At 43.5% G+C, this 14,231-nt stretch overlaps 1 long non-coding RNA gene across 1 annotated transcript; it reads left to right on the forward strand.

The window, feature by feature from the left end:
• The first annotated feature begins 10,332 nt into the window (after positions 1 to 10,332).
• LOC108586241 lies at positions 10,333 to 13,362 on the forward strand. Its single transcript, XR_001903251.3, has 2 exons — positions 10,333 to 11,329; positions 12,966 to 13,362. It is a non-coding gene; the product is annotated as an uncharacterized LOC108586241 (long non-coding RNA).
• Positions 13,363 to 14,231: the final 869 nt, after the last annotated feature.

Raw genomic sequence — 14,231 nt, forward strand, 5'->3', positions numbered from 1 at the left:
TGGCAGGCACCACACTGTGAGATCCTGGGACTGAACTTTTCACCCGAAGAAATGCAGGAAGCTGTCCTGTCGGGCAGTCACTTACAGTGCTGTGCCTTGGATCATGGAGTTTTAGAGCCGGAGGGGAATGCCTATAATGAAAGCAATAACTTTTATTTACTCGAAAAGACCTGTCTCAAAATAGTAGGCTACGCTTGGCAGGCAAAAAGGCCATCTTGATTTCATGTCCCATAAACAAGGCAACAAGCTCTTGTGTGAGAAGGTAAAATAAAGGCTTAGTTTTTCAGTATTTTATGTTCCTCAGATGTACATCTGAGTATGTCTTAAATCCTGAAGGCTGGCCCAGACCTGGAGAATTAATCCCAGCTGGTCTGGGGGCAGTGGTGAGCAGTGATCAAGCAGGATAGCACACGAGAAGGAGGCAAGTTGCTGGGTTTCCATGTGTGCTTTGCGTGGAGCTTGCAGCTGATCAGCCAGCAAGAAAGAGAAGCAGTTGAGAGTATGGGCTCTGGAGAGAGACTGCCTGGGTTCCTATCTTGACTCTGCCACTCACCTCTCTGAGCTCAGTTTCCTCCCCTGTAAAATGGCAGTAACAAGCACATGCACCTCAAGGGGTTGTCCTGAGCCTTGCTCAGGTAACACATGTGAAGCATGGAGAATGATGCTTTGAACAGGGTAAGCCATCTATGTATTAGTGACAATTCTTATGATTTTCATGTTTTCAGAGGCTCAGAAATATGAATCAACCTGTGATATGGTTTGGCTGTGTCCCCACCCAAGTCTCATCTTGAATTGTAACTCCCATAATTCCCAAATGTTGTGGGAGGGACCCCGTGTGAGATAATTGAATAATGGGGGTGGTTTCCCCCATACTGTTCTCCTGCTAGTGAATAAGTCTAATGAGATCTGATGGTTTTATAAGGGAAAATTCCTTTCTCGTGGCTCTTATTCTCTCTTGTCTGCCACCATGTAAGATGTGCCTTTTGCCTTCTGCTATGACTGTGAGGCCTCCCCAGCCATGTGGGACTGTGATTCCTTTAAGCCACTTTTTTTTTTTTTTTTTAAATAAATTACCCAGTCTTGGGTGTGTCTTTATCAGCAGTGTGAGAATGGATTAATACAACCTGTCTGAGGTCCCACAGCTTGTAAGTGCATGCATTGGGACTGGCGCCGCCCAGAATAGATGGAGGGTGTAAGTGGCCCCCATCCTGAGACTGTCTAGGAGACCCTGAAGTTAGACCAGGGGAAACCAGACACAAGTTCATGGTGCCAAATGCAAGAGTCAATATTGAAAACCAGTTCCATGTGAGATTGCCCCTGAAGAGAATGCTGCAGATCTGTGGTTTCAGGTACGCCAATTTTGAAATATTCTTTCTTTCTGCTTCCATGATTCTTCTGCTGAGAGAATTTGCTCTACTGAGAAAGGCTGTGGGTCATGGCAGTAAGCCATCAGGAATAAAGGTATTCACAGTCTTTCCAGTGTCTGTTCAGTGTGGAATCCCCAGCTCCTACAACACTGCCGGGCATGTATCAGTATTCACTCATGTTTATTAAATGAATATTTATTAAGCATGTTTATTAAATGAATATTTATTAAACAAGTGAATGAATGGATGAAGGGACAGAGAGACGACTTAATGAATCCAAGTTTTGCCTACCAGGGGAAGACAGACCCGAGCTTAACAATCACTACTCAGTGTTCCCTAGGCTGAGGCCAAATATGGCTCCAGGGGAGCTGGCTGAGCGACCAAAGCAGGGTGTGTGAATGGCAGGTTCTCTTCGAAGATTGCATACTCCCCTTCTTCTCTGCTCCTGGGGTGGCTGCTCAGTGTGTGGACAGTGGACCCACCCACGTGGGACCCACAGAAGGGCTTTCAGGACATGCAAAGAGAATCCCTGGTAGATGCATTTTTCACTTCCATGGGTCACAGTGGGTCCTGGGACATAACCAAAAAACACATTGTGGCCTCCATCCGGAGATGGGGGTGGCAGAGAAAGGCTGGCCCAGATCCACCGGTTGGAAGGCTGTTGCAGGAATTCAGGTGAGAACTGAAGAGGGCTTGCGTTCAGACACAGGTGGTGAGAATGGCCTGGAGGGGATGTGTTCTGGAAATCTTTGTAGGGTGGATTGTCAGCATTGATTGGATTCATCACATCCTGCCCTGAAGCCTTAGATGTCCCCAAATAAAGTGAGTTTATAGTTTCCAGCTGAGAATGTTGGCCAGCTACCAGCTATTGCTAGGAACTGGCTTTTTTAGAATGGCCACTCTAGTCATTGTTTTTGAATTTCTGAGTGCCATCTGTTTGGTTCTACAGTGTGTTTCTTTCCATACTTTATAGAGATCTATTGAAATGGCGTTAAATTCAGGATTTTTGCACCTGTGAAGTCACTGTACCTTTTCCCATTAACCTAATATTGCATCTCTTCCCCTCCCCCAAACCTCTCTCTCTCTGTCCCTGTCTCTCTCCACCTCCCACCCCATCTCCGTTAGTTATGATGGCTCCATACATTTCAGGAGCGCCTTGCCCTATAACTTTGATTCCAGTGCAAGGAATGGAAAACCTTTGTAGCTCAGAAGCATCTTAAAATTCCTTCATGATTTCCTTGACCTTAATCCATAGGGTAGAAGGAGTCTTTGGCTCTGGTAAAGACAGGTATGTCTGGTGTCAGGGACCCCTATCATTCTAAAAGCAGGTTATCCCTCACTCTTATGCTTCTCCTTTGAAGTCTCTAGTTCTTGTCTAGAACCAGGAAGCTTCCTCAGAGATTTGCTGCAATTGCTGACAGCTTCCGGGCCGGTCCTTGTTCTAGTAGTAACACCTGACTGCCAGCCACCATTTGCCCACACCAGGAAGGTTGCTTAAAACAAGGCAGAGAGCAGGCCATGATAAGTCCACTCCAAGATCTTGCTTCACGCTTTCCCCTGGGGGCTTGCCTTCTTGCTATTACCAGTTTTCTGTGCTCAGTTCAAGCCTCAGGCTGGCTGATCTGGGCCTTTCTGCTTTACCTGGGCTTTGGTGCTGGCTTCCTGGTCTCAGTTCTGCCCGAGTTCCAACCTGCACTTCCCTGCCCAGCCCAGACCTGTGAGTGCCATATTCTAATTTATCCACCAGGACTTAGAAACTTCTCTGTGCCCTCTGGTTAGGTTTGGGAAACTGGGCTCTGACTTTGCCACTGCCTTTTCCATGATCCTTTCCTGTGGTGCTTCATGCCCCTACATGACAATGGAAGTCATTTGATCTGACTGTCACCAAATGAGCCTGTTGGCTAAAAGAGAAGCTAAGCTCTCGTTCCCCGAATCATTATGTAGGACACCTCTTTTGGGCACCATTCAGTCATTTCACATTTGGACCTGAGATTTCTAAGTTCAACTTTTATCATTCATCAAATTTTGAAACCCAACTATCTATTTCCATTCTATCTATCTATCTATCTATCTATCTATCTATCTATCTATCTTCTATCTATCTATGATCTGTCATCTATCTATCTACTATCCATCTATTTATCTACTATCATCTATCTGTCTGTCTGTCTGTCTGCCTATCTATCTATCTATCTATCTATCTATCTATCTTTCAGAGACAGGATCTTGCTCTGTCACTCAGGCTGGAGTGCAGTGGTGCAATAGTAGCTCACTGCAGACTTAGCTTCCTGGGCTCAGGCAATTCTCCCACCTCAGCCTCCCAAGTAGCCGGACCACAAGCATGTCATATGATGCCTGGCCCCCAACAATTTATGTGGAAATTTTATTTGATGAACCTAACTACCTTGATTACATCTTTTAGATTTAAGCTGTGATCACTAGTTTGTGTTTAAGGAGTATATCTGTTCCTTGGGTTTGATGGGGCTCAGGACATGAAACCCCAAAATATGGCACCTTGGCATTTGAGAAAACAGTAGAAGCAAGAAGGCCACTCTGACCTTCCCTTACCTTTCTCTTCAAAGTGGATCAAAAGACTCTGGTTTGGGAGGGGCCTTCATTATTTTGGGAGGAAAGGAACATTCTTATATCTGAAAACACAGTGACACAGAGAAGAATCTGAACCAACTGGCCTTGCTAAGTTCCCCCCAGTTTATTACTACTGGATTATACCCCTTTGTCCAATTACACTTCTCCACGACTACCCACTTCGTCATCAAACCTAGGGTAAAAAGATATACAAATTCACCTGCATTGAAAGACAAAATTATAACAAATTTAGTTTAAAAATCTTAATTGGCTTTTATTTGCAATCCCAGAATCAGGCAGCATCTCATTCTATAAAATAGAGATGAGTAGGGGAGCTTGGCTTTATAGACAAAAAAGGGCTGAGGAAAGCAAAAGTAGAACAAAAAGTAAATTGGTCATTTCAAAGTAACTTTTCTTGTAAAAGTTAAAGGGAAGAGGGCTTCCTTATAATGCCAGCTAAAACTGGCCTGTTTGGGGATTTGGCTCTTTTCTCTCTCTCTTCGGATTTCCTGAAAGTTCAGATAAACAACTTAGCTAGATGGCATGAAACTTTAGCATGAGTAACCCCATTTTGGTTTGGTTTGTTGGGCCTAGTGCAGGAGCTCAGTCTAAACCAATGGCCTCCTATCCATTTTTCAGAGAAGCACTGGTGTCTTGGGTCTACATTTCTGAAGGCTCTCCTGCCATGTAAAAGTTACATTAAATAAATCTGTATGCTTCTCTCTTGATAATCTGCCTTTAGTTATGGGGGGCTCAGCCATGAACCTAGTGATGGGAAAGAAGGATGTTCCCTATAGGTACCTCCCATTTTTCTTTGTAGGGCAGGAATTACTTTTCTGCTTGAATTACTTTATACTGTAACTGTTGGGCCTCAGAAAATGATACCCTGAAATGGAAGCCCCAGAAGCAGCTTCAGAATCAAAAGTTTTTCTCTGACTTCTTTTCTCCTGTCTCTCAGTCCCATTCTCCCACAAGGTCAGCCATAGAAACTAGAATCCCTTTTCCCCAAGGCGGGTTATCAAAACCAGAATACCCTTCCCCAGAGTCAGCCATAAAACCTGAAAATATTACTGTAACTTCCCCCACATCCCTGTGTAAAAATTGGCCACAAAGAAATTATCTGACTGCCTTGGTTGATTGTAAGTCATAAAACCCCCATTCCAGGGAGGGTCCTGCCCTGTGCTCAGCAAAAAGGAATGCTGGTCAGTCACAGGGCACACGCCTGTAATCCCAGCACTTTGGGAGACCAAGGCGGGCAGATCACATGAGGTCAGGAGTTCAAGGCCAGCCTGGCCAACATGGCAAAACCCCATCTCTACTAAAAATATAAAAATTAGCCAGGTGTGGTGGCACATGCCTGTAGTCCTAGTTACTCAGGAGGCTGAGGCAGGAGAATCACTTGAACCTGGGAGGCAGAGGTTGTAGTGGGCCGAGATCGTGCCACTGCACTCCAGTCTGGGCAACAAAATGAGATTCTGTCTCAAATGAAAAAAAAAAAAAAAAAAAAAAAGAAAAAGAAAAAGGAATGCTACACAGAGAGGCCAAAAAAAAAATTTAAGCAGTCAGGACTTGCTGGACTTCCCTTCACTCTATTGGCCTTAGATCATACCCTTTTTGTTCACTTATATTTCTGCATGGCTGTTCCTGCTTTGTTGAACCTGAGCATAAAAAAAAGCAATTGCCCTCGTATCTTTAGGTCTTCATTCTGAAGGTTCTTGTGTTGTGGAAAACTATGATCAAACATATTTGTATGCCTTATTTTCCCCATTTTCTGTGTTTTGTCAGTTTTGGTTTTCAGTGACTCATCAGAGGGCAAAGGGGACTTTTTCCCTTATCCCCCTCATAATCAATGCACTCAAGTATGTTCTAATGCAACCAAGAATAAATTTGGAGAAAATTAATGCTATTGACGATTACTGAAAAGTGGCTCATGCCTGTAATCCCAGCACTTTGGGAGGCCGAGGTGGGAGGATCACCTGAGGTCAGGAGTTTGAGACCAGCCTGCCCAATATGGAGAAACCCTGTCTCCACTGAAAATACAAAAATTAGCCAGGCATGGTGGCAATCGCAGCTACTCGGGAGGCTGAGGCAGGAGAATCGCTTGAACCCAGGGGGCAGAAGTTGCAGTGAGCTGAGATCATGCACTGTGTTCTACCCAGGGCGACAGAGCAAGACTCTGTCTCAAAAAAAAAAAAAAAAAGAAAAGAAAAGAAAAGAAAGTTGTTTCTTTGTGAAACAGAGGTACTATTAGAAAGCATTTTAATGTGCTTTCTGTTTGTACTTTGGGTATGCTACTTTATCCCTGCTCAGCCCAAGGTAAGGTACAGTTCTGGGGTAAGTAAATGGTATTTCCAAGGGAAATACCAAGGGAAACAAAAGTTAATAGTCAACTCCTGACATTCAAAATAGGTTTTTGCTGCCAAACAATAGATTTGAAACCAGGTTTGCCTAGAGAAGATTCCCCAAATTAGCACATAGGAGAGAACAACAGAAAAGGTAAGGAAGAAGACACGTTGTCTTGATCACATATTTCCAGAACAGAGTCCAGAGAAAGGAGGGGTGCCACTGGAGCTGAGGGGAATGCTGAGAGCTTGAGGCTTTTGCTCCATTTTAATGTTTGGAACCCTGGGAGGAGATCATCTTAAGGGTTGCTCCCTTGTGGACCTGGGGGAAAGCCACTTTGAAGTAGACTAGGAAACAGGGAGTGGGCCTGGATCTGATTTGCCTGAGTTGGTCTTGCTTCTGGAGGGTCATGGAAGCGACCTAGAATTTCTCTCCTGCTCATGGGGTTGGAGGTGGGGAGGGAGACACAGAAGGTGGCTGTTTCCGGATAGCAGGTCTTGGCCCAGGGCCCACGGTGGAGAGGAGCCAGAGGCCAAGGAGAACACTCAGGCTATGAGCTAACAGAGGATGGGCAGGCCTCCTGTGCCTCGGAGAGACAGGGAGGCCAGCTCAATGACAAAGGAGCACCTGGCCAGGTGACAGTAATCTTTTATTTTTACCTGATAAAGGAAGATTGTAGCATAGTACCTGCGTGATCACATTTTCCTCAACAGCAGAACCCGGAAGGACAGGCTTCAAGAACTCGATGGTGGTTGCAGTGGTTGTTAGGATTATAGATAATCTTGACTTTCTTCCTTCTGCTTCTCTATTTTTCTGATATATATTGTAATGACAAAGTGTTAATTTTATGAAAAGAAAAAGTAAAGCTATCTTTAAAAAAAAGAGAATCAGACTAGACACATTACTCTGTAACTTTTTAATCTTTCAAAGCCATCCCTATAAGTTTGTAGACATATCTCTTTTCTCATTTTTATTTATTTATTTATTTTGAAACAGAGTCGAACTCTGTCATGTAGGCTGGAGTGCAGTGGTGGGATCTCAGCTCACTGCAGCCTCCACCTCCTGGGCTCAAGCAGTTCTCACGTCTCAGCCTCTTGAGTAGCTAGGGTTACGGGCATGTGCCACTATGCCCAGCTAATTTTTGTGTTTTTAATAGAGACGTGGTTTTGCTGTGTTGGCCAGGCTGGTCTCAAGCTCCTGACTTCAAGTGATCTGCCTGCCTTGGCCTCCCAAAGTGCTGGGATTACAGATATGAGCCAATATTTCTGGACTTTTTTTTTCTAAAAAGCATGCATATACTTTTACACAAGTACAATCATAAGTTTTGGTTCAGTCTCCTTTTTCCTTTCCTTTTGCCCTCTATTGTCCCCACCCTCCAGTTTCCTAGGAAAAGTGTTAGCCATCTGGCGTACTCTTTAGTACTTTTTTTCTATCTAACCATATGCCTTATGACCATATATGACTATGCATACAGACTTGCATACATCATATACTTGTATAAAAACATTTAGATTCACACATATGTAAACACATTTATAAGTGGGTATTTTGTTACATTATATAGATGGGATCATACTATGAACTTATCTCTGCATCTTATCTTTTGTATTCACTATCACCTCCTAGAAATTCTCCAAGTCAACTGGCGTAACTCCTATTCATTTTTTTTGAATGGTTCTTTAATACTCTATGTTGTTGTCATTTATCCATCTGTAAGAGTTCCTAGCACTTCTTTTATTATTGATTCTTGAAGATGGTGGCTGTTTGGCCACTATGATTTGAAAGCTTATGATATGTTCTATACTTTAAATAAGTATAGCATTTGTTTAGTTAATTTAATGATGTTAATACACCTAGATTTTTATCCACTTATTTCTAATGACATTCAAATATGCTTTTCTTTCTTTCTTTCTTTTCTTTTCTTTTCTTTTCTTTTCTTTTCTTTTCTAGAGACAAGTTCTTGTTCTCTATCCCAAGCTGGAGTGCAGTGGTGCAATCAGAGCTCACTGCAGCCTTGACCTCCTGGGCTCAAGTTGATCCTCCCACTCCAGCCTCCTGAGTAGTTAGGGCTACAGGCATGAGACACACACCTGACTAATTTTTAAAAAAATTTTGTAGAGCCAGGATCTCGCTTTGTTGCCCAGGCTAATCTTGAACTCCTGGTCTCCAGCAATCCTCCCACTTCGGCCTCCCAAAGCTCTGCAGGGATTACAGTTGTGAGCCGCTGCGTCCAGCCTCAAATATGTTTTTCTATTCCAGGGCCAAGACAATACTCTTTGGTTAATACAAGCCCTAGAGCATAACAATGCAGGACAATTAATCAACAAATATTTGAGAATCTCTATTATGTCAGATACAAATTTCTCTTTAATTAGTGGTTTGTCACAAAAGTCTTTAATAGGACTTGTGCAGTTTTCTGTGGAGAAACTAACAATGGGTCCGAATCAAGGAGGTGAGACTTTCATTTGAATTAACCAATTAGTAGAAAATGGGCTTGATCTTCAGAAGGCAATAAGGATTTTATGGTTTTACTAAAATTTTCATTGCAATTATTACATAGAGTGTTTTGCATTCAGGTATAGCCCATATCTGGTTTTTAGAGGTTAGTAAAAGAACAGCTTTCTATTGTTAATCTCTCTTTAACCTCTCTAGCAATTAGCTTATTTTCTAAAGATTTGAGTTATAGACCACCAATACTGAATTAAGATAACTCCTAGTTAGGCATGTAAGTCTAAATTTTAAAAAAGATTTTATGCATCTACATCCTTATTTAAGTCTTATGACTTTTTTGAGTAATGAATCTCATCGTTTGACAACAGATGAAGATTACGCTTTTCATTTTAGTTTGCCAAGAGTTTTATATCATGCTAACAAAGCCAGTATTGCTTAGCTGAGCTAACTCTAATGACAGTTTATAAATCACTTCCTATCATTTTAACCACAGGAAGAAGAGATTGTTAGCCTGTTATACTTGCTTTAAATGTCTAACTGTGGCTTCCATTACAAACAAAAATTATGAAACACACTCATCCACTGTCATGAACTTTTGACTATTAAAAACAAGTGCATAATAAAACCTTTTACTCTCAAGCTTAATTTTAAAACCAGGTGTGAGGGTAAACAGTTTTGCTAATGTTGAACACAGGTCTTCAATCACAGGGACAATTTGTAGTGTGTGATGGATGAGGTTGATACATTTTTTAAAAAATTCTACTTTCTTCTTTGCAGGAAATAAAATCAGAATTACCCGAGAATTTGTCCCATGGTCTCTTGACTATATCAGTCACTCGACAATGGATAGAAGTCACAGCATCTTTAACAGACAGTCAAGAGACTTAAACGGGGGGCACTGAATTGCTGGGAAAGCTAATGGCTTGTCGAGAGTGGTAGGGTCCCTTTTGATTACAAGGCGTAATCACCACCTTTGCCTTCTGAATGTTTTGCTTCTCATTGCATCTCATCTCCAAGGATGACAGAGAAGGTGAAATGCAGGCAGCTGTGGTGAAAGATCTGGTGTGAGGGAGCGTTCTCCACCACCCACACATCCTTACCCAGTGTGGGCTGAGTTCCGGCTGGCTGCTTTTCCTAACCTCCAGGCTGACTCACTCTGGGCTTGTAACCTCATCATAGCCTCTGTCTCTGCCTTATTTGTCCCACAGGCAGGGCTGGCCCCCTGGCTTACGAGTACCGGGAAGGCATCATAGGCTTCTTAGGGTCTTCTAGTGCTAGAACTGGAAGAGATCTTTGCACATCCCCTCAGTCCCCTGGCTTTGCTGATGATGGAGTTGAAGCCCGAGAGAAGGTTTTGTGGTCAAGTCTAAGTGGGTTCAGATTTCCTATCTCCAAATATGTCGCTCTTTTTGAGTCTCACTCTGTCGCCCAGGCTGGAGTGCAGTAGCACAATCTCAGCTCACTGCATCCTCTGCCTCCCCGGTTCAAGAGATTCTCCCGCCTCAGCCTCTTGAGTAGCTGGGACCATGAGGCTTGCACCATCATGCCTGGCTAATTTTTGTATTTTTAGTAGAGACAGGGTTTCACCATGTTGGTCAGGCTGGTCTCGAACTCCTGACCTCAAGTGATCCACCTGCCTTGGCCTCCAAATGCTGGGATTACAGGCGTGAACCATGGCGCCTGGCCTACCAGATATGTCATTTCTACTCCACTAGGCTCGTTATACTTGTTCACAATTCTTCCTAATAGAGACTCATCCCTTTGGAATTACTAGAGTCCTGAGTCAAACACCCTTTCGGAGAGGCCAACCTGGGTGCGAAATTGTCAGACAACTATCTTATTAGAGAAGATGGCGATAAGTCAGGGTACTGAGGGTATGGAACCTTTGTTGAGCAAGATGACAAGATTTCCTCTGGGGCAGGAGGCTCTGGCCTGGGCTGCTGCTGCTGCAGGTGACTGGCTGAGAAGAGAGAAGGGGCAAAATGGAAGCTGTCCTTTTGTCTACATCATGGTCTCCTCTGTGGCTTTCTTCCATCCAAGCCTGCCCTACTACCAGCACTTACCAGCTGCTTTCACAACGTGGAGTGCTAATCTGTGCATCTCAAGGATGTGTAGGGACCGTTGTGTCTCTGACTATGTTCATCTTTGAGCTTCTTGGCTGAGAGTTCCTCCATGGAGATGCCTTTGGATCATGAAAAGTTCCAGCTGCATTTGCTGCTCAACGCCTTTTAGCCTCTGTTGTCCCCAAAATATTTTTGTTACCTAAAATGAAGGAAAATTGATTTCTAATTCTGGATGATGTCAAATTATGACAACTCCATCAGGGTTTAGGTTGGATTACATTTCCTTATAAATAGTATATATAGTTTAAATTCTGAATGGGCCTAAATGACTTCCTTATATATTTTTTCTTTACGTCAAAAAATCAGAAAGCAAGCTACATGTTACCGTGTTCTCTTGGAACTTTCCAAAGAAAACTCTACTAGTGTGGACTGCCAGGTACAAGTAGTGACTGAAATAAAGGAACTTTTGGAAACACAGAGCCTTTATAATAGAACTAGTGACTATGTTCAGTAAAAGAGGTAAGCACACCTTAGCTGTAGACAGCATCTGAGCTCCCCTTTCTGTAATGTCTTTCACTGATCCCCGCTCAGGCTGGAGAGACTCATGACCAGGATTCCAAGTGAGTCTTTTTTTTCTTTTAAACAAAGTCTGTCTCTGTTGCCCAGACTGGAGTGCAGTGGCGCAACCTTCGCTCACTGCAACCTTTCCCTCCCAGACTCGAGCCATTCTCCTGCCTCAGCCTCTCGATAGCTGGAACTACAGGTGCACCCCAACATGCCTGGCTAATTTTCTTGTATTTTCGGTAGAGATGTGTTTTTGCCATGTTGGCCAGGCTGGTCTGGAACTCCTGATCTCAGGCGATCTGCCCACCTTGGCCTCCCAAAGTGCTGGAATTACAGGCATGAGCCACCATGCCCCCCCAAGTGAATCTTAATTCAAGTTACTTAAACGTTATCCCAAATGGGTTTTATGAGATACCATAGGTTATTTTGTAAAAAAAAAAAAAAAAAAAAAAAAAATTAGGCATGATTTTTTTTTGCCCTTTAAATTGTGTTTTAGGCCGGGCATGGTGGCTCACGCCTGTAATTCCAGCACTTTGGAAGGCCAACGCAGGCGGATCACAAGGTCAAGAGATCAAGACCATCCTGGCCAACATGGTGAAACCCCGTCTCTACTAAAAATACAAAAATTAGCTGCGCATGGTGGTGGCCCACCTATAGTCCTAGCTACTCGGAAGGCTGAGGCAGGAGAATCGCTTGAACCCCAGAAGCGGAGGTTGCAGTGAGCCGAGATCGCATCACTGTACTCCAGCCTAGTGAGAGAAGAAGACTCTGTCTTAAAAAATAAAAATAAAATAAATAAATAAATAAATAAAATAAGATAAGTTGTATTTTAAAAGTAGATGAGGTCAGGTGTGGTGGCTCATACCCATAATCCCGGCACTTTGAGAGACTAAGGGGGAAGGATCACTTGAGCCCAGGAGTTCGAGATCAGCCTGGGCAATATGGCAAGAACTCATCTCTGCAAAGCATGTAAAAAAGTGACTTGGGTATAGTGGCGTGTGCCTGTGGTCCCAGCTACTTGGGAGACTGAGGCAGGAGGATTGCCTGAGCCCCAGGGATTGAGACTGCAGTGAGTCGTGTTCATGCCACTGTACTCCAGCTTGGGGCGACAGAGCGAGACCCTGTCTCCAAAAAAAAAAAAAAAAAAAAAAAGATGTAAGAAATCTATTTAACACATAGAATGTTCCATCCATCAATGACACTGAGACAGCCTTTTACTGGCATACTGTCAAATGGGCATGAGTACTGTCTCGGACGACCAATGATCTATGCTGTGTACTGCATTCCTCAACTTCAGTATATATTAGTCATGCTATTTCATGCACTTAGGATACTAAACAATTATATTACACTGTGTTATTATATATATGTTTTTAATCCACGGTTCCTGGCTTGCCACTCCCATCGTTTTTGTTATAATATGGGGGCACTTTAGTACTCAGTAGACCCCAGAAAACAGAATCTTTCTCTCTGATCTTCCCCTGCCCTCCTTTCACCTGCTTTATTTTTCTTCCCAAGGTAGAAATCTCCCACCTTTTTGTCTTGGAGCTGTCCATAAAGAAATTCCCTGACCTACCTTGTTTGATTATAGGTCCTAAGACCCTCCTTCTAAAGAGGGTTCTACTCCATACCCTGGAGGAAGGACTGCTGCACAGAGGGACCAGGAAGAATGTGAACAGACAGGCCTTGCAGGCTTTTCCTTCTCCACCTATTCGTATTAGATCATACCCTTTTTGTCCAATGCTATTTCCGCACAATGGTCAATCATGCTTATCCAGGGAAGTCTCCATAGAAGGCCCAAGAGGACTGCTGAAAGCGCGGATGCTGACCAAGAACTGATCCATGTGCCGGGAGGGTGATGCCCCTCAGCTCCACAGGGACAGAAGCTCCTGTGCTTGGGACCCGTCCAGACCTCATCCTGTGTGTCTCCATCTGCATGTTTATTTGTATCCTTTAAGATACCCTTCATAATAAACTGGTAAACTTAAGTAAGTGTTTCCTTGAGTTGTGAGCCACTCTAAGAAGTTAAACCCCAAAAAGGGGAACCCCAACTTGAAGTCCTAAGTTCCAGAGGCCTGGACTTTGGATTGGTGGGAAAGAGGGGGTGGCCTTGTGGGACTGAGCCCTTAACCTGTGGGTTCCAAGGCTATCTCCAGGTAGATAGCGTCAGAATTGAATTGACTTGGGAGGATACCCAGCTGGTGCCTGCTGCAGAATTGGTTGGTTGCTTGGTGTGTGAAGAGAGCTCCCCCACATTTGGTCACAGAAGTCTGTGTTGTTGTTGAGTGAGAATAGAGAACACTTTGGGTGTGAGTTTTTCGCACACATATGCAAACCTCCTTCCCAAGATCTATAGCTGACAGAGGAAGATTACATGAAAAGTGAGGTATTGTGAAACTCAAACTATATCGGATATAAATGAGCCAAAATAGGTATTTGATTTTTTTGTTGTTGTTGTTTGTTTTTCGAGATGGAGTCTTACTCTATTGCCCAGGCTGGAGTGCACTGGCACGATCTTGGCTCACTGCAACCTCTGCCTCCTGGGTTCAAGTGATTGTCCTGCCTCAGCCTCCCGAATAGCTGGGATTACAGGCGTGCACCACCACACCTGGCTAATTTTTGTATTTTTAGTAGAGATGGGGATTTCACCGTGTTGGCCAGGCTGGTCTCAAACTCCTGACCTCAAGTGATCCACTCGCCTCAGCCTTCCAAAATGCTGGGATTACAGGCGTGAGCTACCAGGCCCAGCCAAAATAGGAATATTTTAAAGAGAATATTAATAGTCATAGTCTTTGATTTCTATAGAAATTACTCAACATAAACAATACATTTAAAAGCAGCCTAATTAATGATTACC

This window comes from Papio anubis, chromosome 5 (assembly GCF_008728515.1).
Source record: "Papio anubis isolate 15944 chromosome 5, Panubis1.0, whole genome shotgun sequence".
NCBI lineage: Eukaryota > Metazoa > Chordata > Mammalia > Primates > Cercopithecidae > Papio > Papio anubis.